At 50.3% G+C, this 22,237-nt stretch overlaps 1 protein-coding gene across 3 annotated transcripts in view; it reads left to right on the plus strand.

Annotated features, from left to right (window-relative positions):
* Positions 1–1,496: 1,496 nt before the first annotated feature.
* The window catches only part of PPFIBP2 (PPFIA binding protein 2), a 169,750-nt gene continuing 149,009 nt past the window's right edge, over positions 1,497–22,237 (plus strand). For all 3 annotated transcript variants that reach the window (XM_055143370.1, XM_055143371.1, XM_055143372.1), the window contains exon 1: positions 1,497–1,618. The gene's annotated coding sequence lies outside the window, so the exon portion shown is untranslated. The remainder of the gene's footprint in view (positions 1,619–22,237) is intronic.

Below are 22,237 nucleotides of genomic sequence, written 5' to 3' on the forward strand. Positions count from 1 at the left end.
CAGGAGAAATTCCTGAGCACAGTGGTGTGGCCTAAAATAACAAAACAAAACAGAAGAAGTAATTACATGGTTCTGAGCTTTCCTGGAGGCTGGGTCAGGGTAGTGTGTCTTCTGGGGCAATGACACGTGGGATTTAGAAACACCCATGAACTCGTGTGAACTGTGGCTGTGCAGTCCACATAGCCTCGCTGCTGCTATTTTAAGGAAGTGCAAAAGAGCTGAAGGTTGTCCTGTTGTAATACAACCCCGCGTGTCTCAGCGTTCCTCTACTGCCTTTGCCTTTGGTTCTGTATCTGGCCAGGGTCGTGCCATGATCAGAGTCTCCTATTTGCCAGGTGGCTTACAGGCCTTTCACATGTTAAAGTGTCTTCTGGGCCCACAAGTAGTGCCAGACCACAGTAACTTAAAAAGAGAGGTGTTTTGTGGCTTTTGTCAACTCTCCAGCTTGTAGATCAAAGAGGAGGCCAGGGTTGGCGTGACTCCTGCCAGAGCTAGGGACTATGCCAGAGTTTCTTCTGCTCTGTCGTTGCCATCCGAGGCCCAAAGGGATTTTAATCAGCTGAACCGACTGTGCAACCAGCCCTTGGAGGCCCAGGCAAGGCAGACCCTTAGCAGTACTACCGAAGGGGATCAGGCCGTTCACTGCGGGGGACGTTGGACTTGGTCTGCAGGCCGGTCCTGCGCCAACTTTAATGCCCATCGCTGGGTCAGACTGTGACAGACCGCCAAAGCTTTTCTGGTGGAACCAAACTTTTTCTAATCCTCTGCTATTCATCAGACTGGGCTCCCGGCCTCCAGCTGGCGCTACCGCTAGGGGGACCTCCACCCCAGGTCCCGCTGATCCAGTGCAGCGGCTGCACCCTAGGGCGACTAGCGGTGCTAAGCTTAGCCTAGGGGAGGGCGGGAGGGGCGGGATCCGAGACTCGGGAAGCGGCTGTCCTGCAGTCTTCAGAACAAACTCAATTTGAACGAGATCGCTGGCGGCAGGCCCAGACATCCAAAGGGTTGCTGCTCCCGGGTGCCTTTCTAATCGGTTTTGCTATAGCTTCTCTTTCCGCACAAGTCTCCATGCAAATTTCTGCTTTCTCGCTTTCGTTCCTGAGACCCAAGAGCGGTAATAAACGGGCCCAAGGGACTGGGAGCCGGAAGGGTGCAGGGGGCGGTGACACGAGGGGCGTGGCTCTGGGAGGGGCGTGTCTGTGGGCGTGGCCTCCAGGCAGGCAGAGGCGGGGCTTGGGGGACCCCGCGGCTGTCCGGGGAGGCGGGGGCGGGACCCAGGCAGGTTCGAAGGGGCGGGGTTGACCGGACGGGTCCTGGAGGAGCCGGAACCCCTGATCGACCGGTCCCGGCTGGCCACTACGGGACCCCAGAGGGAGGGGGAGCGGCGTAGGGGCGGGGGGAGCCGGCGCTCCGGGACGAGTCTCCCGCGGGTCCCCGCCCCCGTCACGTGGGCGCCAGGCCGGGCCGCTGCCGGTCGGTCAGTGCTCTGGTTGGTCGGTCAATTGGTCGGTGGGTCAGTGGCCTGCAGCGCGGTTTCTCGGCTCTCATGTTCGAAGGTGGGAGGGACACGGGAGCTGCCCGCACACCTGAGCCGCCCGGAGAGAAGCCCCGCACCCAGGTCAGTGGGCTCTCCCCATGCCCCCTAAGCCCCCCTGCGCGTTCCATATGGGAGCCCCAGGTGAAGTGTTTCCCGGGGATCCAGGAGCCCCGCTGATCCACTGATGGTGGTGGGAGGTGGCGGGGGCACGGGGAGTCACAGCCAGACGGATCTCAGGATCTGTCGTCCCAGGAGCTAAGACGGGACCCTCCTCCCCTTCGCTGATCAGAAGTCTGGGAGAAGGGTAAGTCCCTTTGGATTTCCTTCTCTCCACGCAGCCTGCCCAGGATCTCTGGACTGTCGGCCGGGATAGGCGCCGCGATGGTCCGGGAGATGCGCAGGCGAGTCCCCGTGGTTCTCCGCGGGATGTGGGAGCGCTGAGATCCGCGGAGCCCGGAAGCTTAGGGTCCATATGGCACAGTGTGTATCCACATGCAGCCACTTGGCTGAGACCAACTCTACATTGTACCTGCTTTTCACAATGCCACCGCCACTCAGGAGTCTAAGCTGGGAGTGGTTTTAGCTTCAAGGGGCTCCTCCTCTTATGACAACCCCATGCCTCACCCAGTTTTTCTTCAGAGGAAAATCAGATGATATAAAGACCAGAACTTCCTACCAGAACTTTGGGTAGGACTGCAACAGGCATTCATTAGCCAGTGTTTAATCGCCTTAAGAATCCAATCCAGATATTAAATTTTTTAATTTTAGAGCAGCTGGATGTTTGGTATACGTCCAGCCTCCTTTCCATATTTTTTCCTTTCTTTTTATCCCACTCTTTTCTCGCTCAGTTCCTTAATTAATGTTAATACAAATCCAAAGGGTTTTTAGATCTTATGATGCACGTTGTGATTCCAGTGTCCAACCACAGAAAGGTAGCTGGCCATAGACATAATTTATTTTCAGCATGTTCAGTCTTAGATCACTTTCGGTAAGTGGAAATCACAAATGTTTTGTGTTTTTGGTTTGGGGGCCATACCTGGTAGTACTCTAGAGCTGCTAGCATGGAGGTTGCTGAAGGCTATGTTCTGGTCACCACGTGGTGCAGTGCTTCATCATGCAAAGCATGTGTCCCTTCCCTTTGAGCTATCTTTCTTGCCCACAAAATGTATTTTGATTTTGCTCAAGCAGACACCAGTAATGTGTCCATTGGGAGACTTGTTACTGTTTTGGGCATATTGAATACGCCACGCAAGGGTTGCTTGCCAGGCTCTGCTGTGTGGGCGGGATACTCTTGGTAGCTTGCTAAGCTCTCCAAGAGGGACCAAAGAATCGAACCTGGTTCATTAAAAAAACAAAACAGAACAACAACAACAACAAAAAACAACCTCTTATAAGCTTTCAGGCAATATAGAAGTTCTTTAGCTATCTTAGTTATTTTCTAGAAAAGATTTTTTAAAAAAGAGTGCATTACCTAGTCTATACTGAGAACAAGACAATTCCAGACTGAAAACAACTTTAAGCAAGAACAGGATAAACTCTTATACCCAACATTTAAGCAAAATTTACTTTTTTTTTTTTTTTTTTTTGCTTTTTTTGGGTCACACCCGGTGATGCACAGGGGTTACTCCTAGCTCTTCACTTAGGAATTACTCCTGGCAGTGCTCAGGGGACCATATGGGATGCTGGGATTCGAACCCGTTTCCGCCGTGTGCAAAGCAAATGCTCTACCCGCTGTGCTATTGCTCCAGCCTCGCAAAATTTACTTTTTAAACAAAGGGGTAATGATGATAAGATCCCTTCAAGATATCTAGAGGATTAAGCATTCCAGGAAACCCAAATCACATGATGTGTATAAGAAAGAAATTTCATCAAGAGCTTTGCACGTCGCCAAGAGTGACTTATGCATGTCACAAAACGCAAGGAGGGATGCTGTGGGTTGCCTGGAAAAAAGCTTTTCAAGTCACCCTCCTGAAACCAGAGATATCTCAATGTGCCTAGAGCACGTTTTGCCTGCAGGAGGCCCAGGTTCAATCCCTGGCACTTCCTGATGTGCCAAGCACCGCCAGAGCAATCCCTGAGTACTGAGCAAGAGGTCACCACAGGGTCTGGACCAAAACCAAATAAACATTTTGATGGAGTGATTATTTCTTTGCAATTTCAGAGAGTCTTCCTCGTTTGTATTCTCTCTGGATACATGTTTAAATGATTTGGGTCGGAGATGATGGGTGGATTGTTCGCTTATTGCAATCATCCTTGATTTAGTACATTGTTTTCATTGCTTTGAGACTCGATGCCCTGCTAGTCCTTAGCTTATTGCTAGGAAGAGACAAAGTCAGTGTCATCATTCTTTACTGGGGTAGCTCTGGCCAGAGCATTGACTTTAAAATAGAGTGAGAAAAATGATGGAAGTGAAAGCACAGAATTGTGGGGATCCCTCTTTAATCTGTGCCGAGATAACTGCAAGAAGGGGTGACATGTGTATGATGTCACAGAAAGGATTTTTTTGTTTGCTTTTGGATCCCACCCGGCAGTGCTCGGGACTTACTCCTGGCTCCACATTCAGGAATCACTCCTGGCAAAGCTTGGGGTACCATATGAGATGGTAGGGATCAAACCTGGATCAGCCACATATAAGGCAAACGCCCTACCTACGTTAGTAGCATTCCAGCCCCAAAATCATTTCTAAAGGCTTCTTGCTGAGTTTCTGCAGGCAGAGGTCTGGATTTTGACAGGGCACTATTGGGGTCTCCACAGGCAGGCAAGCACTGACCCTAGTGGCAGGTGGTCCAGCTTAACTCCTGTGGCAAGTGCTGGTCAGTAACCTAGTCACGGGGGTGAAATGGTGCTGGCAGGCCTCGAAAGCTGGACCTTAGTGTGCTGGTAGAAGTTAGCACTGCTGCCTTTGAAGTCTGGACTTTTAGAACATGGGAAGCGGTGGCGGTTTTTTGTTTGTTGGTGTTTTGGGTTTGGGGCCACACCCAGTGGCACTCAGGGTATACCTGGTGGAGCTCCTGCTGGGACTCCTGCTGCCCTGTCTCTCTGGAATGATGGTCTTTATGAGAGGGTTGACTGATGGTTCTGTGAGCTGAGACTCAGGGACTTTGGTCCTTGACCCTCCCAAACTCTTAACTCTCCTAGCCAGATTTGGACAAAGTCTAGTAAATATTTGTCGAACAACCAGACTACCCTTTAGAACCAGGCTTCAGCTTTTAACAAGTTTAAGAATCACCTGGGGATATTTGTTCAAATGCAGAGTCTGTTACCAAGGTCTGGGTGGGATAAATTCCCAGGGTGGTGCTGACATGTTGATCTCATAAACAAGGATTAAGAGCAAACCCCAGACTCTGCCTTAGGATCTATAACTGGAGAGTTAAAATCAATCAGTCAATCAATCTGAGATGCTTTTACAAGTTCCCTAAGGCCATACTGATGGAGGGGGAGGGTCAGTAGTACTGGCCTGCAGTTATATTGCTGCTGGAAGCAGTGACCAAGGGGGAAATACACGGGAGATAGCTCACTGGTAGAATCACATGCCTTGAAATGTTTGATCCCTGTATTTGATCCCTGGCACTGCCTGAATAATGCCCCGGTGTCCACCCAACTAGCACAGCAAGGTGTGGGCCTTAAGACATCTGTGCACCCCCAGGCAAGTACTACTAGGGTATGTCCCCTTTACCCCACAAACAAAATCAGAGGTGGAGGCATTAGAAGGTCAGTCAAGACAGAAGCGTTGAGGTCTAGGAGATAGCACCCATGGTCAGGACACAGGCCGGAGGCCCCAGTTTGATCCCTGAATGTCAGGGTCCCCAATCCCAGTCAGGAGTAGTCCTGAGAACCGCCAAAGCAAAAAAGATAGAAGTGCAAGAACAACTTATTTGAGCCTGAGGGAGTGTTACAGGTCTCCGGGCAGGGCCTGGGGAAGCAGGCCCGGACACTGAGTACAAGGGTGAAAAGCGAGAATGGAGGAGCAGTGCTCTCTGTCTTGGGGGATAAAGATGGCAAGGGGTAACAATTTGAAGTTTCACCTCACTGCCATGGATCTGCTCCCGATGCTCGCTGTTCAGAGTTCTCTGGCAGGTTCCCTGTTGCAAACTGAGACTCCCAGACATGTAGCTAGTGAAACAGTTTAACATGAAGTTCCATGGATTGCACAGCCCCGATCATGATATGCCACTTGGGAGAAATAAAACAAAGCTGGGATGCTCTGTCTCCACTGGGTGTTCGAAGTCTTGTCAACTGCGTGTTCTCCTGAGTCACCGTTCTCCCCCACGTCCCCCTTCCTCACAGCAGTTCCCCTGAACGGTCCCCCGAGACCTAAGTGCCTCTGTCTACAGCTGGGCTGTGTAGACCCTGAAAGCTAGACTTTGTTTCCCCTTTCTCACAGTCGAGTCTGGCCACACACACTTGCTAAGGAACTTTCTGGGAGCCGCTTGCCCACAATAGCTTCAGGAAATTTCTGATCCTGTGGCTTATCCCTAGGTAATTCTCGCTTTCATTTCCTCTCTCTGGCACACACATCAGTGCCCACAGAACTGAGCATTCATTGTGCACAGTGCTTTCATCACTGTGTTCCATATACCTTTGACCTCTGTACCACATCTGCTGGGCAGGTCTGGACACATGGGATAGAGCAGCCTCTCGAACGGCTGAGTGCAGGCTGGTGGGAGCCCTGGGTTTGGTCCATAGTGCTCCACACTCCGCTTAGCCCTGCTGGAAATGACTCCTCAGCGTGGGATAGGGAGTTGCTCCTGAGCACTGACAGGACTGGAGTTGAACTTGGCTGTGGAGCACTTGTCTTGCATGTTTGAGAGAGGCCCTGGGTTTCATCCTTGGTGTTGAAAATAAAGCTTGAGACTTTTGGGGTGGGGGCTGGAAGGGGGAGCATACTGGTGATGCTCAGGGTTTACTCCTAGCTGTACACTCGGGAATTATTTCAGGACATCTCAGGGGACCATAGATATGGGACACTGGGGATTGAACCCTGGATGAACCACACATCGGCAAGTGCCTTATTCTTCTCTGCACTGTCTCTCCACCCCAGACCTGACATCTGATGATATTCAAGGCCTTGCAGAGGCTGGCGAATTCAGTTTGCCAGCAAGCTGCAACTCCACTGTTCTCCAAGGAAGGAACTTAATAGTTTCTAGCTTTTTGTTCTCTGCTTTTACATACACTCTTTCCTCTTCCTGGAAAAACCTCTTGCCTCTGCTGAGAGAGGAGAGACTCTTCAGCAGACAGGAACATCCCTGTCCCGGTTGTTGTATTCTTCTCTCTAAAAATGCAAGCACACAGCATCAAGGGCCACATCTTGGCCTCAGTGGCTGGGCCCTGTGTGTGCAGGTCTCTGTCCACCTCTCCAGATTCAGAATTGTTGCAGGGCTTCATCCGTTCTTGGGTGTTGCCTTGCAAGTCACAGATACCCAGGAAGTGTTCTTGGTAGATGTGGGCCTTAGGCTGACTGGTTTTGCAAAGTTGGCAAAAGGGGGAGGGAAACAGATTATTTTGCACCTGAGATGACTAAAGGAATTAGAGCTGAACCTGAAAGGCCGGGAGGAAGGACTGACCGAAAGGTATTGAGGTACCCAAGGAGGGGACTGGAGCTATAGAAGAGCGGGTAGGGTGTTTGCCTTGCATGCAGCCGACCCGGGTTCAATTACTCCGTCCCTCTCGGAGAGTCTGGCAAGCTACCGAGAGTATCCTGCCTGCATAGCAGAGCCTGGCAAGCTACCTGTGGCATATTTGATATGCCAAAAACAGTAACAAGTCTCACAATGGAGACGTTATTGGTGCCCGCTCGAGCAAATTGATGAACAATGGAATGACAGTGCTACAGTGCTAGCCAAGGAGGAGCAGCTCACTGGTTAAGTCACAGGGCTGGGTGGGGAGGGACTGCAGCAGAGGGCAAAGAGAGGAAGAGAGGGAAGAGGGGAGATTGGTTGAAGTAAGCCCAGGAGCTAGTTCAAGTGGTAGAGTGTATACCTCACCTGAATAAGACCCCAAGTTTACTTCTCAGTACTGTGTGCTTCCAGTCCTAGCTCCACTTGGTAGCCTGTGTGGCCCCTATTTCAAATGGAGTCAAGAGCTGGAGGGGTAGACCAGGGACAGATCGCACTTGCCTTGCATGAAGCCAACTTGACCCAGGTTCCAGTGGGTCCAGGTTTAATCCCTGGCACCACATATGGTTCCCTGAGCACTGCTAGGAGTGATCTCTGAGCACAGAGCTGGGATTAAACCCTGAGCACCACTGGATGCGCCTCAAAAATAAAAGTAAGTTGAAGATACAGATGTAAATTGTAAAAAATGGTTCCTATTTTAGAACACTTTATCTTGAAATTGTTCATTCGTATAGACATAAATCTATTATATTTAATAAAATATATTGAATCTCCACCCCAGAAATTTGAAATTTTATTCTGCTGACTTTGACCGTGGAAAAATGTCTCAATGATATATTTCAGGATTTGGGATTTTATTTTATTTATTATTTTTTATTTTTACTTTATTCGTTTATTGGATCACCATGTGGAAAGTTACAAAGCTTTCAGGTTTAAGTCTCAGTTATACAATGCTCAAACATCCATCAGGATTTAGGATTTTAAAGGCACATTTTCCACTCATGAGGATATACCAGGGGATGTACACCCCTAAGCTACACCTCCCTCAGCCAAGACAACTCAAGTGGCCAGTGAGGAATGAAGGGTGACTTGCCAAGCGAACCTGCAGGATTTGGTGAATGATTCAATATGAGGAAGAGAGACACTAGTCAAAAAGTGTACACTGATATTTTCCAGCAGTTTGCTGAGAGGATCGTTTGCAGCTTGCTAAGGAGCATGGGGGGGGGGGTTCTAGGAAACCTAGAGTGTGAGGAGGGTGGTTGACTCCTGTTGGCGTCATCAGATGCCTTTGGGTACTTTCTTTTTTTTTATTTTATTTAATTTTTAATTTTTATTTTATTAAATCACCATGTGGAAGATTACAATGCTTTCAGGCTGAGGTCTCAGTTATACAATGCTGAAACAACCATCCCTTCACCAGTGCCCATATACCACTACCCAAAAAAAACACACACACACACACACAGTACACCTCCCATCCCGCACCCTCACCCCCCGCCTTGTAACTGATAAGTTTCATTTTACTTTCTGTTTACTTTGGTTACATTCAATATTTCAACACAAACCTCACTATTGTTGTTAGGAGTACCCCACTAGAGTCAGACCTACTGTGAAGACAAATGAGGTCACGCGGCCGCTACTACTACTACTACTGTTTTGAATTTCTGTACTTTAACAACTAAGTCCAGGGAGATTTCTTCCAGATATTGGATCATTGCAGGCTTCAAAACCCAATCTGTGGTTGTCATAATATGGCGGACACCGCGCCCTTCATCCCCGGAGAGAAAGAGGCGAGAGAGAGAAATACCTTTCCTCTCCTGGGCGGGCACGGGGCCGAGGCTTAGTTCTCAGGCTGGAGACATTCTGCGAGGAGTTGCCCATGCCGAAAGAGGATTTTCATGCTCGTGCAGCTGCGGAGACGCCTTTGGGTACTTTCTTGCATGCATGCAGGGACGGAGAGGATCAGGAAGCCTTTGGCCAGTGGTGGCAGAAGCCAAGCTCCCTCACCCTGGGGTTGGGTCTCCATCTTTGCCAGTGGTTTTGTCCAGAAGGGAGCTGCCAGAATGCCCAGGTGGAGAGTGGGAAAAACAGGTTTGGAGGGAGTTCAGTGGCAGAATAGTCAAGTCTGGAACCTGACAGGTCAGGGACCCAAAGGGGAAGTGACAGCGGGAGGCAATGCTGGTGGAGTGGTGAGAAGTGCGGCGCCGTCCATTCCTGTCTGGTGTCCTAGCTCCGAGCCGGTAGTGGGAAGGAAGTAAAGAGTGCTTTTATGGTATCAGCACGTTACGTTTATTGGTAGTCACTAGGAGGACACATGTGCTACATGCTTTTTATTGGGATTATGACCACCAATTTGCTAGTTCTATGGAAAAGATGTATTCCAATACCCCTCCCACCCAGTTCTGCCTTCTCTCTCTTTTTTTTTTTTTCACACAGACTTATTTTCAGGGACACATCCAACCATCCACAAGAAGCTGCCTGCGTATTATATGAGAGTAGGGGTGATGGGGGTTGCCTTTCTGGGGAGGTGAACCAGCTGTGAGGGGCTCCTCTGGACAGCACCTGTATGTATAGCCCACATCGGAGATCCAGATAGATGGGTGAGGGCCAGAGCTGTGGATGCGTGGCCCTGGGATGGGTTTCCATCCTTTGCTACTTTCCGCCCATCCCTCTCTGCCTGGCCAGGCTCCTCAGCTGCTTCCTTCCCAGGACAAGGCTTGCTCGTGCCTTGGCACATGGCCTCCGGGCCAAGGGGCAGAGCTGGATTAATGCACATAAAACCTTGAATTGTTGCCTGGCGTGTGGTTATCTCCAGATACAAACAAAGCTGCAAGGGGTTCTGGGATTTAAAACACTGAGGGAAAATTCAAGAAGCCTCTTTTAAGCTTCATAGCTTACTTGATCTGGCAACTTTCTTTCTACCTCATCTGGAGTTTTCGTGTTTCATTTCATTGTATCACTGTATCACAGTCATCCTGTTGCTCATAGATTTGCTCGACCAGTAACGTCTCCATTGTGAGACTTGTTACTGTTTTTGGCATATCGAATATGCCACGGGTAGCTTGCCAGGCTCTGCCATGCGGGCGGGATACTCTCGGTAGTTTGCCGGGTTCTCCAAGAGGGATGGAGGAATCGAACCCGGGCCGGCGGCGTGCAAGGCAAACGCCCTACCTGCTGTGCTATCGTCCCAGCCCATGTTTCATTTATATGTTAAAATTTATTTTTTTAGTTTTAGGGTTACCCTAGCGGTGTTCAGTGACTACTCCCAGCTCTGTGCTCAGGGGTGGGGCCCAGCTTGCCCGGGAAGCATATGGTACTTGGGGATGAGCCCAAGGCTTTGGCATGTGCAGCATGAACTCAGCCTGCAGGGCCTTCTCTTTGGCTTCCCCCACCCACCCCTGCTTTTCCCCACCGTGCTCGTGCTCAAGGCTTATTCCTGGTTCTGCACTCAGGGATCACTCCCAGCCATGCTCTGGGGGCCATATGGGCCGTGTGCAAGACAAGAACCCTATGCGCTGTACTATTACTGCTCCCCTAAGCTTTTCTTTTTAAATTACTTAAATCATGAGGACATGTGGTAAAAGTCCTGCAGCCCACTTTTTTTTTTCTTTCTTTCTATTCTTAAGCTCTTATTCCCTTTTTAGGGAGAAAATAGGTGCCAGTGATTGTTTCTGAGTTTCCAGAATATTAGATTTATTTAGTTCATTGTTCAAATGGGGACGCGCTGCTGAGTGAAAGGAGACGGACACATGACAAACTCGACAGGATCCTGGGATGCTGGCACCATCCCAAGCACATGGGGACAAGTGTCATCCTGCTTGAAATTCAGTAAGCAGCGGGGTCAGGTCTGGGAGTGGCCGGGAGAGCATCTGGGAAGAGTGGATGGGGCCTCAGGAGAAGAAAAGTTTGAATTTGAGTTTGGGTGGAAGAGTCAGATTCTTCTAACACCACACGTTGCCAGGGAATAGTTCTTGGCGCTGGCCCTGGATTTTGCCTAGATGGTATGAAAAAGTTTTGTTACATAAGTTCTCCCTGCGACCCGCCAAAACGTCTGGTTCTTCGCTGAGGTACCACTCACCTGGCAGCTGCCTTGTCTGTTTAGGTTTGCTGTGCTGAGTTTGCAAGACCAACTCCCTCCTCCCACCCCCTCCTTCCTGCAGCCCTGCTGGGGATGGGGGGGGGGTGTTTCTCCCCAGGAGGACTCATACCCTTTCTTTGAAGAGTCTTATGTAGCTTTAGTGGTAGGTCAACTTAGTGACCTACCACCCCCTTTAAAGAGGGAAAAAAAAAATCACTCAGTGTCCCCCCACCCCCACCCCTAAATCGCCTTGTTTAGTTGAACGAACAAAGCCCTAGCTGACTTCCCACCCTTGCAGCCCCGGGTACTGCTGCCCCCTGGGTTCTTGCCGCACCCCCAGGGCGTGGTATGACGCACTTTGGGATGCAGTACCCTCCACTGTGGGCCTGGACTCTGACAGCCTTTTATTTACACCCTCCCTCACTCTACACAGAGATGGAACTTTGGGGGGGGGCAGAGGGGGCGTGGTTACACATACCAGGGTCTACCCAGGGGAGCCTCTGAGCCACATCCTGGCCCTTTGAGCAAGTGTCTGGGTGTTAAGTGCCTCATCTTTGAAATGGAAACAAGAGAATGAGCTTTGCCCATTCAGTTCTTCTGAAGATTAAAAGAGCCGGATGCCCACAACATGCTGGCGACAGACAGTGTGGGGCGCATTATTGGAGTCAGTCAGCGCAGCATCCTTTGTCAGGAGGAGGAAGTTACTTTTTTCAAGAGAAAGAAAATTTATTAGGAATTGCAGGGGTAGGGGTGGAGGTGGGGGAGGCAGGTGTGGCAGGAAGGTGAGCTGTGCTGGGGGTCAGCAGGAAGCCCAAGTGGCAGGAGTGAGGCAGGGTGAGACCAGCTCGGTTTCACATGGCTGGTCACTTGTATCCAGGAAAGTGGCCCTTAGGGAGAGCCCACAGCAGCGCAAGTACAAAGTCCTGCCCTTGAGTTCCAGAACTCAACTGCTGCACGTTTCCGACCTGACCGTGTGGAAAAACCCACATCAATTCTCTTCGCCCTCTGCGTTCATGGAAGTCCTGCACTTAGATTTCCGTTGGAATCTGACTTTTGTCTGCTCGACCCCAGACTGTCCTGTTTGTACCTGAAGGTGGTCCCGGGCACCACATTTCAGGAGTAGGTGAATTAGGGGCTCTAAATACTAAAAACTGGAGTCTCTGCCCTTCGTACTCTGGAGGAGTCTGGGGATAGGCAGAAAGACTTTGGCCATGATATATGCTCATTGTCCAAAGCATGGAGTCTAGGGCCAATGGTTTGCCTGCGAGGGAATGGGAAAGAAGGCAGATGATAGTTTGGCATCACTGTATCACGGTATCACTGTCATCCCGTTGTTCATTGATTTACTCGAGCAGGCGACAGTAATGTCTCCATTTGTCCCAGCCTTGAGATTTTAGTAGCCTCTCCTTACTCGTCTTTCCCAAGGATTGGAGGCTCTTTCAGGGTCAGGGGAATGAGACCTGTATTGTTATTATGACTGTATTTGGCATATTGAATATGCCACGGGGAGTTTGGCATGATGTAAGAAATTCCAAATAATTTCAGCTCCTCCTCCCCCATCTTTCTATGTGTGTCTGTGTGTCACTGTCTGTTTCTCTCTGTCTTTGATTCTCTCTCTCTCTGTCTGTTTCTCTTTGTCTCTCTTGAGCCACACATGGCAGTGCTCAGGGGCTACTTCTGACTCTTGAAGGAATCCCAGCTTATTTTGGAGAGTGAGCTTTAGAGTCTCTCCGCAGAGGATATTGTGCAAGTGGGTGTGGTGAAGTGGGGAGAGTCAGCCGGAAGGCCACAGGCCTAACTAAACGTGCTGTAGGATTTGGGAGGATAATTGATGGCCTCTGGGCAAAGAGGTGACAATCAGCAGAAGCTGCTTGACTGAGGAGGAGAGACTGGGCAGGAGGGGCCTCAGAGTGTGCACACACTTCTCCCACCAAGCCACAGGCTGAAAGCACGGCAGCAGGGTGGAGAGAGGAGACTCTGGGATATGTCTTTCTGGGCTCAGACCCCTTCCTTCCTTCCTTCCTTCCTTCCTTCCTTCCTTCCTTCCTTCCTTCCTCTCCTTCCTTCCTTCCTTCCTTCCTTCCTTCCTTCCTTCCTTCCTTCCTTCCTTCCTTCCTTCCTTTTTTTCTTTCTTTCTTTCTTTCTTTCTTTCTTTCTTTCTTTCTTTCTTTCTTTCTTTCTTTCTTTCTTTCTTTCTTTTCTTTCTTTCTGGGCTCAGACTCACTTCTTCCTTCCTTCCTTCCCTTCCTTCCTTCCTTCCTTCCTTCCTTCCTTCCTTCCTTCTTCCTTCCTTCCTTCCTTCTCTTTCTTTCTTTCTTTCTTCTTCTTTCTTTCTTTCTTTCTTTCTCTTCTTTCTTTCTTTCTTTCTTTCTTTCTTTCTTTCTTTCTTTCTTCTTTCTTTCTTCTTTCCTTCCTTCTTTCTTTCTTCTTTTCTTTCTTTCTTTCTTTCTTTCTTTCTTTCTTTCTTCTTTCTTTCTTTCTTTCTTCTTCTTTCTTTCTTCCTTTTCCTCTCTCTCTCTCTCTCTCTCTCTCTCTCTCTCTCTATCTATCTTTGGGGAGGGGTGGCACACACTGAGCGGTACTCAGGGGTTACTCCTGGACTGTGCAATAAGGAATCACTCCTGGCAGTGCTTACAGACCCTATGGGATGCTGAGGATTGAACCCAGATCGGCCACATGCAAGGCAAATGCCCTACCCCCTGTATTATCTCTTTGCCCCATTAGTTTGTCCTTCCTTCCTTCCTTCCTTCCTTCCTTCCTTCCTTCCTTCCTTCCTTCCTTCCTTCCTTCCTTCCTTCCTTCCTTCCTTCCTCCCTCCCTCCCTCCCTCCCTCCCTCCCTCCCTCCCCTCCCTCCCTCCCTCCCTCCCTTCCTTCCTTCCTTCCTTCCTTCCTTCCTTCCTTCCTCTTCCTCTCTCCCTCCCTCCTTCCTCTTTCCTCCCTTCCTCCTTTTTCCTTCCTTCCTTCCTTCCTTCCTTCCTTCCTTCCTTCCTTCCTCCTTCCTTCCTTCCTTCCTTCCTTCCTTCCTTCCTTCCTTCCTTCCTTCCTTCCTCCCTTTCTCCATTTTAATTTTCGGGCCATGCCCAGCAGTTCTCAGGACTTTCCCCTGACTGTGCTCAGGTCTTACTTATGGTGGGCTCGGGGGACCACATATGGTGCTGGGGATTGAACCTGGGTTGGCCTCATGTAAAGCAGGTGCTTCCACCTCTGTACTAACTCACTGACCCCTTTTTTCTTTTTGAGTAAAAAACTGTCTCAGGGTTGCTCCTGGCAGTGCTCCAGGAACCTGTGGTGCTGGGGATCAAACCTGGGACTCCCACATGCAATGCGTGTATTCTAGCCTTTTGAGCTCCCTCCCAGGTCTGAGACTCTGAGGCTGTGACTCATGTGTATTCTCTGCTGATGTCTAACTTGGCACAGCCACCTGACTCGGGAAAGGAGATTTTCACAAACACACAGGCCCCTGCAACAATCTTACAGAACGTGGCATCCTGGTACTTGCAGAGTCATGGGACCATGTGGTCCGAGGCACCATGCACTCAGCATCCAAGGAGGTATGGCAGGTATATAGAATATAAAGATCCAGAGGGACTGTCACAGGTACAGAGGGACTGTCATAGGTACAGAGGGAAAATCACAGGTACAAAAGGAAAGTCACAGGTACAGAGGGAATGTCACAGGTACAGAGGGACTGTCACAGGTAGAGGGACTGTCACTGGTACAGAGGGAATGTCAGGTACAGAGGGAATGTCACAGGCACAGAAGGACTGTCACAGGTACAGAGGGAATCTCACAGGTACAGAGGGAATCTCACAGGTACAGAGGGACTGTAACAGGTACAGGAGGACTGTCACAGGTACAGAGGGACTGTCACAGGTACAGAGGGAATGTCACAGGCACAGAGGGACTGTCACAGGTATAGAGGGAATGTCACAGGTACAGAGGGACTATCGTAGGACCAGAGGGAATGTCACCGGTACAGAGGGAATGCAGCCATGTAGTATGACACATTGGCCATGCGGCGGGGTTTGATAGGGGTAGAAGGGATGATACAGAAGGACTGTGTCTGGTCTCAGGGATTCTCAGGGTCTGTCTGCAGCCTGCGCCTTAGACAGCACCAGCCCCAAGGGGAGGCAGGGAAGATGTGGGTGCCAGGTTCTTGTTCAAGCAGGCTGTGGTTAGGGTGGGGTGGACCATGCTGTGGAAAAGCAGCATGGATGCCCGAGGGGTTTAGCACCTTGGCTCTTCGGGGAGGGGACCTGACCAGACAGGAGGGAAGGAGACCACTGAGGCCCCAAAGTCAGAATCTGCCCATTGGCTGGAGGAAAGCTCTCACCACTGAAGGAGCAGCGTTGGTGCATGCTTGCTCAGTGTTCTGGAGTGAGCAGGCTCATGACCTCATTTATTATTTTTTTTGCTAATCCTCTGTGCTGAGAAAAAACAGTGAGGGTGGGAACGGAAGGTGAGTACGATATTCCCTGCCTAGGTGAAATGAACATCTCCCAAACCAGAATGAGGCCATGCAGGGAAACGAGAGGCTGGTGCTCCTGGCTTGTCAGAGAGTGGCGTCTGATGTGTGTCGTGAAGGAAAGACACCCCTTGTATGAAAGTGGGGCCGTTTCTCAGGTGGGAAAGTGGAGGACAGAGAAAGAAGCCTGAGGGGTGGTGGCCGATGAGGCCTGTGTGTGTGTGGAACTCAGCAGTTTGGTTAGGCTGAAACTGAGGAGTAAGTGAGGATAAACAGGGAAATAGCATTTCTTTTTGTGTGTGCCCGGTGTTTGGTTTGGGGACCACCCCTGGCTCTGTGCTAGTGGATCACTCCTGATGGTACTTAGGAGACCGTGTGTAGTACAAGTCTCATGATGGAGACATTACTGGTGCCCGCTTGAGCAAATCGGTGAGCAGCGGGATGACAGTGACAGTGACAGTGATGCAGTATAAGGCAAGCCCCTTTGCCCCGTGCTATCTCTCTGCCAGAGTCAGCCATTTCTTAAGTACCCATCATGCAGAATCTCACAGGAACCTTCAGGATGTTGTCAACCCTAGTGAGACCATCAACCCCGGTGGTTAGTGCTTCCTGAGACTATCGAGCTGGAGAGTGGCTGAAATGAATTGCACCCAGGCTACCTGGCCCCGAACCCACATTCCCCCATCCTCTTGCTGCAACATGGAGCTCATTTATATTATTTTGGGGAGCGGGGATGCCTTCCAAGCAGTGTTCAGGGGATGCTGAGGCCATTCTTGGTAAAGCCTGCCCCACTGTACAGATGTGAGGATCAGTGCTTCCCCAGTGATACAGTGCTCCTGGGGTCCAGGAGTATTAGGGGCTGTCAGGGCTGTATCCAGGAATTGAACGGGAGCATCTGCACTGCAGGCTATCTACCCCAGACCTCTGTGCTGCCTGCCCCAGCCCCAGCCCCCACCCCCACCCCCACCCAACTTGGTCCAATTGAATGCACAATTAAGCATTTTTTCCTGGTTCATTTTTATTTTCGTTTTTTGGGGGCACTGGGAATTGACCTAGGATCTCATGTGCAAGGCACATGCTCTCCTACAGAAGTACAGCCCCCATCTTTACTCTTAAGAATAACTTCAGAACGCAGGGCGTTGATCATGCCGAGGCAGAAAGGTGTGCATGGGTCAGACAATGCTAACCTGTCAGCGGCTTTCAGTGGGCCTGGTTAGGTGACCGTGAACACCCCACCCCCTCCACATATGTATGGTTACATATACACACACAATTTTTAGGAAGTAAATCTCCCAAATAGTAGGAAGTTGCAGACTTGTTCCTGGTGTCATAGAAACTGCTTCTCCCTGACCGTGCCAGACAACTGTTGAATTCCTCTGTTTTACTTCCCGTTTAAGAAAGCATATTTAATTGGCCCAAGATAACCTCAAATGCTCTCTAGCAGTTCATGCAAAAAGCTCCGTAGCTTCCGCTGCTTTATCCTGAGTAACCGGCTATTTTAACCCAGTTCACGTGTCGGGATCCTAAGGGACGTTCAGCAGGAGTGGTGCTCTTGGCCCGCATGTGGCTCCGTGCTAAGGTACATGCCTGGCTTGTGTGTGAGGTTCTGAGTTGAATCCTTGTCACTGGGGGAAATGTGATGCTCTGGAGTGGGTTGAAAGGGTGGGGTGAGGGGAGAGAGTCAGAGAAGCCCAGGTGGGGCTGTGGAGGTGGGAAGGAGGGGCAGGCATTGTTCAGCCCGCGTCTGCTGGGAGCCTGCCCATGCGGGGGTGTGGGGTGGGTGCCAGGGCACCTGCATGAAAGGCTGGCATTGTCTCCCCGGAAGCCCAGCAGGGAGGGGGGTGGCAGCTGCTGCTGAAGTTGGGCTTCTTTCTTTCTTATCCTGCATGTCGGGAGCCCGTGGGTCTCTACTGCAGGTCAGCCCTAGCAAACCCTTAGGGTCCCTCAGGCTCTGAGAAAGCCTGAAAAGAATGCTGGGAGGCTGGGGGGTAGTGCAGCCATGCAGGGTCTGGGCCAACTCAGGGCATTGGTTAACGGGATTCCAGGTGAGACGGAGCCCATGCATGACCTGCGGACTGATCACGGGCACTTTGGAAGCTGCTAAAGGCTTCTCCAGGGACTTCAATCTAGGCCTCAAATGTCATGATCACTTAGCCGCAAAAGAGAAGAGTCAAGATGCCTGGTGACCATCAGTGAAGCTCGGCCTTCCTGCAAAATCTCCTGGAAGCTTCTTGAAAACTGCATCTCATGGCCTCAGTTTCCCACATTACTCAGGGTGCTGGCCTGTGTGGCACTCGTTCATCATTGGGGACATGCCATCACCAAGAGCAATCAGGGCCTTTCTGGGACACCAGTTTGGGACACAGGAAAGAAGTTTGGTGGTCTTCTTTCAAGACCACTTCAGGGTGATGGTTTGGTCACCCGAGCATGGGAACCAAGGCCTCTAGAGCCAACCACACGTGCAGCCAAGCTTGCCACTTCCTCCGGAAGCCTGAGAGCTCAGATTTACCTGTATGTTTGTGTTTGGGGGCATCTTAAACCCACCTTCCCAGCAAGAGCTACTCTGGAGGTGCCTGTCGCCAGATAGTCCAAGAGAATCTACTTCCCTGCCTGCTGCCTTCATGCAGGCTCGGGTGAGAGGAGCGGCCGAGGCAGGTGCCCAGGCACTGTGAGTGGGCAAGGAAAAGTTCTGCTCCGGTGTCAGAGAGGCCCAAGAGCCCCAGAAAGCGCAGAGCATGGGTTCTGCATTTCAGCTGCACCCGCTCAGGCCAGCTCCAAGAGAGTGAGTGACTTCACAAAGGGAGTCAATGTCATTTTCCCCCTTTATTTTATTTTTTGTCTTTTTTTTTTTTTTTGGCCACACCTGGCAGTGCTCAGGGCTTACTCCTGGCTCTACACTCAGGAATTTCTGCTGGTGGTGCTCAGGAAACCATATGGAATGTCAGGGACTGAACCCGGGTGGGTGGTGTGCATGGCATATGCCCCACTCTCTGTGCTATTGCTCCAGCTCCCTCCCCTTTATTTAAAAAATTTGTATTGCTTTATTTTAATCCACCATCATGGCAGTCTCCAGGCTGCCCCTTCATCCCTGCTGCCTTCGTGCTTCCATCCCAGTGGCATGGGCAGGAAGAACAGCCCTGTTTCCTAAGCTGGGGTTTAGTCTCACCTCATGCCTAAATAGTCATTTGTTGTCATCCTCCACCAAGACCTCAGCGATTTTTTTTTCTTTTTCTTTTTTTTTGTCACACCTGGCGATGCACAGGGTTTACTCCTGGCTCATGCACTCAGGAATTACTCCTGGCGATGTTCATGGGACCATATGGGATGCTGGGAATCGAACCCGGGTCGGCCGCGTGCAAGGCAAACGCCCTACCCGCTATGCTATCGCTCCAGCCCCCGACCTCAGCATTTTGACCCTGCCGAGGGGTCTTGGCAGAGTCCATCATCCAGACACAGTGGTTAGGCACATGTGCTCTGACACGAGAGAGGCAGGCCCTGACATACGTTCTGAGCCAGACGTGGAACTGGGAGATTTGCCTTCTTGAAGCCTCTGAACAGCCTGTGAGTGGCGGGTATTATTATCATCTCCATGACACAGTAACCTGAGAGGTTGGTATATCTTACCCAAGGTCAAAACCTAACCCAGCTCTTAAGAGTAAAGCCTGAACATAAAGCCGGGTCTAACTAACTTGGCCAGTTGGATCTTTCTCCCTCATGCTGGGAACGAGAAAAGAGCCAGACAAAGCACGGGCAGGAGAAGGGCTGGGAAGTGGGGACCCCGGTGCTCATGCTTCCGTCCCCCTCTGTGTCTCTGCAGATCTCACTGACTTCTGTTCTATGCCTTCCCCTCAGCGTGGCCCCGTGCCCTGCAAGTCTCAGGCGGGCTGGTCTTGGGTCCTTAGGAGCCTGTGTGCCGCTGGGGGATTCCTGGGCCACTTTTCCTGGGGAAGTCCCTGAATCACTCTCTGGCCTTCGAGCCTGCAGGGGAGGAAGTAATCCTAGCAGCTAGTATCTTATGACTGCTGAGCTAAGGTTAATGCCCTCCACTTCCCCCACCCCCTCTGCTGCCACTGGGCCCGAGATGTTGAATTGACTTAAACAGCTCTAAACCCAGGGCCCTAGCTAGGTTCCTTGAAAGGAGTGTGAGGGCCATCAGCTCTGGGCTACTTAGGGTCTCCTCTTTGTCGCATATTGAAGACCGGCCTCACTAGCTGACTCATAGTTGGCTTATATAGAATGCTTAAACAATGGTTAGGAGCTGTTCTCCCGTTCTGGTGTTTAAAGTCTGAAGGTACGAAGCGAAGAGTACCCTACATGGAGAGACCGGGAAAACACCCCTGGGGCAGAGCACAGACCCTCTTCACAGGAGCAGAGTTTTGCCCAGCCTCGAGTCCAGATGCCGGCATGCACTATTTGGTTCAGGCTGCTGGGGTGGATCAAACAACGGAATTTCATTTTCTCCGTATTGAAAGTTACAAGTCCAAGATCATGGCAGGGTTGGCTGCTTCTGGGGCATCTCTCTCTCTGGCTTCTATTCGGTCCTCTTTTCTCTGTGTCATCCCTCAGTACTCCCTTGTGTGGGAGTACCAGGGAGTGAATCTGGGTTAGCCACGTACAAGGCAGGTGCCCTACCCGCTGTACTTTACCCCAGGCTCGTCATCTGTGTCCTTTTAAGGGTATCGGTCAGATGGGATTTAGGGTGTCTCCTGCCCCCAATGCCTCATTATAACGATTGCCTTTTTCAAGATCTTATTTATAAACAACTCAGTCACATTCTGAGGGAAAAGGGTTCAACGTATGAATGGGGGAGCCGTCACTTTGGCATATAAATGTGGGCTGGGTCCCACAATTCAGCCCCTGACAGGATGGTTTCCAAATTCCCAGTGGACAAGGCTCAGTGTCTTGGCAAGAGGGTGGGGGCGGGGCATTCAAAGCCAGTCCTGCTAAGGAGCCAGTCGGGGAAGAGCCCCAGCCCCGTGAAGGAAGTTTGGTTTGCCTTATCCGATAGCACAGCCTGGAAAGGCCAGGCCAAGCGGTGCATTCCAAGTCTGCACTGTGGCAGCAGTATGTTCTGTACAGCATCTTCATCTGGCTCCCAGAGACGCCCTCCGTGCACTGCCAGCACCTGGTGAGTGGCCCTGTGCGCAGCCTGCAGAGAAAGGCCCTTCTCCAAGTTGGAACACAGGCGGCTCCTGCCCCTCGCCATCTTTGGGCCTGTCTTTAAGCAAATTAATTTTAATTTGTTAATTAATTTTTAACTTTTTAATTGAATCACTGTGAGATAGACCCTTATAAAACTGATCGCGATTGGATTTCAGTCATACAGTATTCCAACACCCATCCTTCCACCAGTGTATATTTCCCAACACCAGTGTCCCCGGATTCCCTCCCATCACCCCCTTGCCCCCCATCCCCTGCTTGCTTCTATGGCAGGTGCTTTCCTTCTCTCTCTCTTTCTCTCTCTTCTCTCTCTCTCTCTCTCTCTCTCTCTCTCTCTCTCGCTCTCTCTCCCTCCCTCCCTCCTTTTGGGCATTGTGATTTGCAATATTGATACTGAAAGGCTGTCAAAAATATCCCTTTACCTACTTTTAGGAAATTAATTTTTTTGTTTTTTAAATGTTGGGCCACACCCAGGGATGCTCAGGGGCTCTCCCAACACTGTCTGCATCAAACCTGGGCCTCTGGCATGCAGAACATATACTCTGCCTGCTAAGGAAATGTTTCAGTCTCTTACTGGGCTAAACATTTTTTTTAAAGCAAAAGGAAAACTTATCAATTAAATATTAAGCTGTTTTTAATAAACACTGAAGTGAAAAATTCAAAATATGAAATACATTTGGATTAATTCTATTTGCATTTACTTAGTGCCTACCAGATTATCCCATTCCCTGCTCTAGGCAGCTTGGGAGGCTAATGGGAGGTAGCTGCTTACAGGCAAACACTGTCGATTTCCCTTCCACCCCTCTCCAGCACTCCCAGTGATGGAAAAAATGTGCCAATTCGAATCTGTTTCTTTTTCCTGTTGCTTAGCACCCCAGAATAATTGGATGAGGAGAATGCCTGATTTTATCATCTCTTAGGGGAAGTTGCAGCCTCTTCTCCTGTTGGTCCTTGGGAATACAACTGTTCATTTGTAATGTTTCTAGTGCATGCTAGGCCCAAATGTGGCTGGGTTCCCTTTATACTAGAGCTGACCTAGTCTCTGAAGAGCCGGCACTAAACAGGGTCCTCAAATATGGAGAAAGTCACAGAAGGCATGAAGACAACCCCCACCTGTCAGAAATGCTCGCTGAATTCTTGTTCTTACATTGGTCTCCTCCCTTTGCACTTTGCATCTCTCTCTGTCTTTCTCTGTCTCTGCCTCTCTCTCTCTCTCTCTCTCTCTCTCTTTCTCTCTCTCTCTCTCATACACATTCACTGTGTGGTTAGCAGTTCCAGGCTTCTTGCTGGACTCTTAGGTTAGAAAAGTGAATAAACATATACTGTTCACTTTCAGCAATCCAAATTTCGGAGGGGAGTCAGACATCAGGTGGCATCTCTT

This window comes from Sorex araneus, chromosome 6 (genome assembly GCF_027595985.1).
Source record: "Sorex araneus isolate mSorAra2 chromosome 6, mSorAra2.pri, whole genome shotgun sequence".
NCBI lineage: Eukaryota > Metazoa > Chordata > Mammalia > Eulipotyphla > Soricidae > Sorex > Sorex araneus.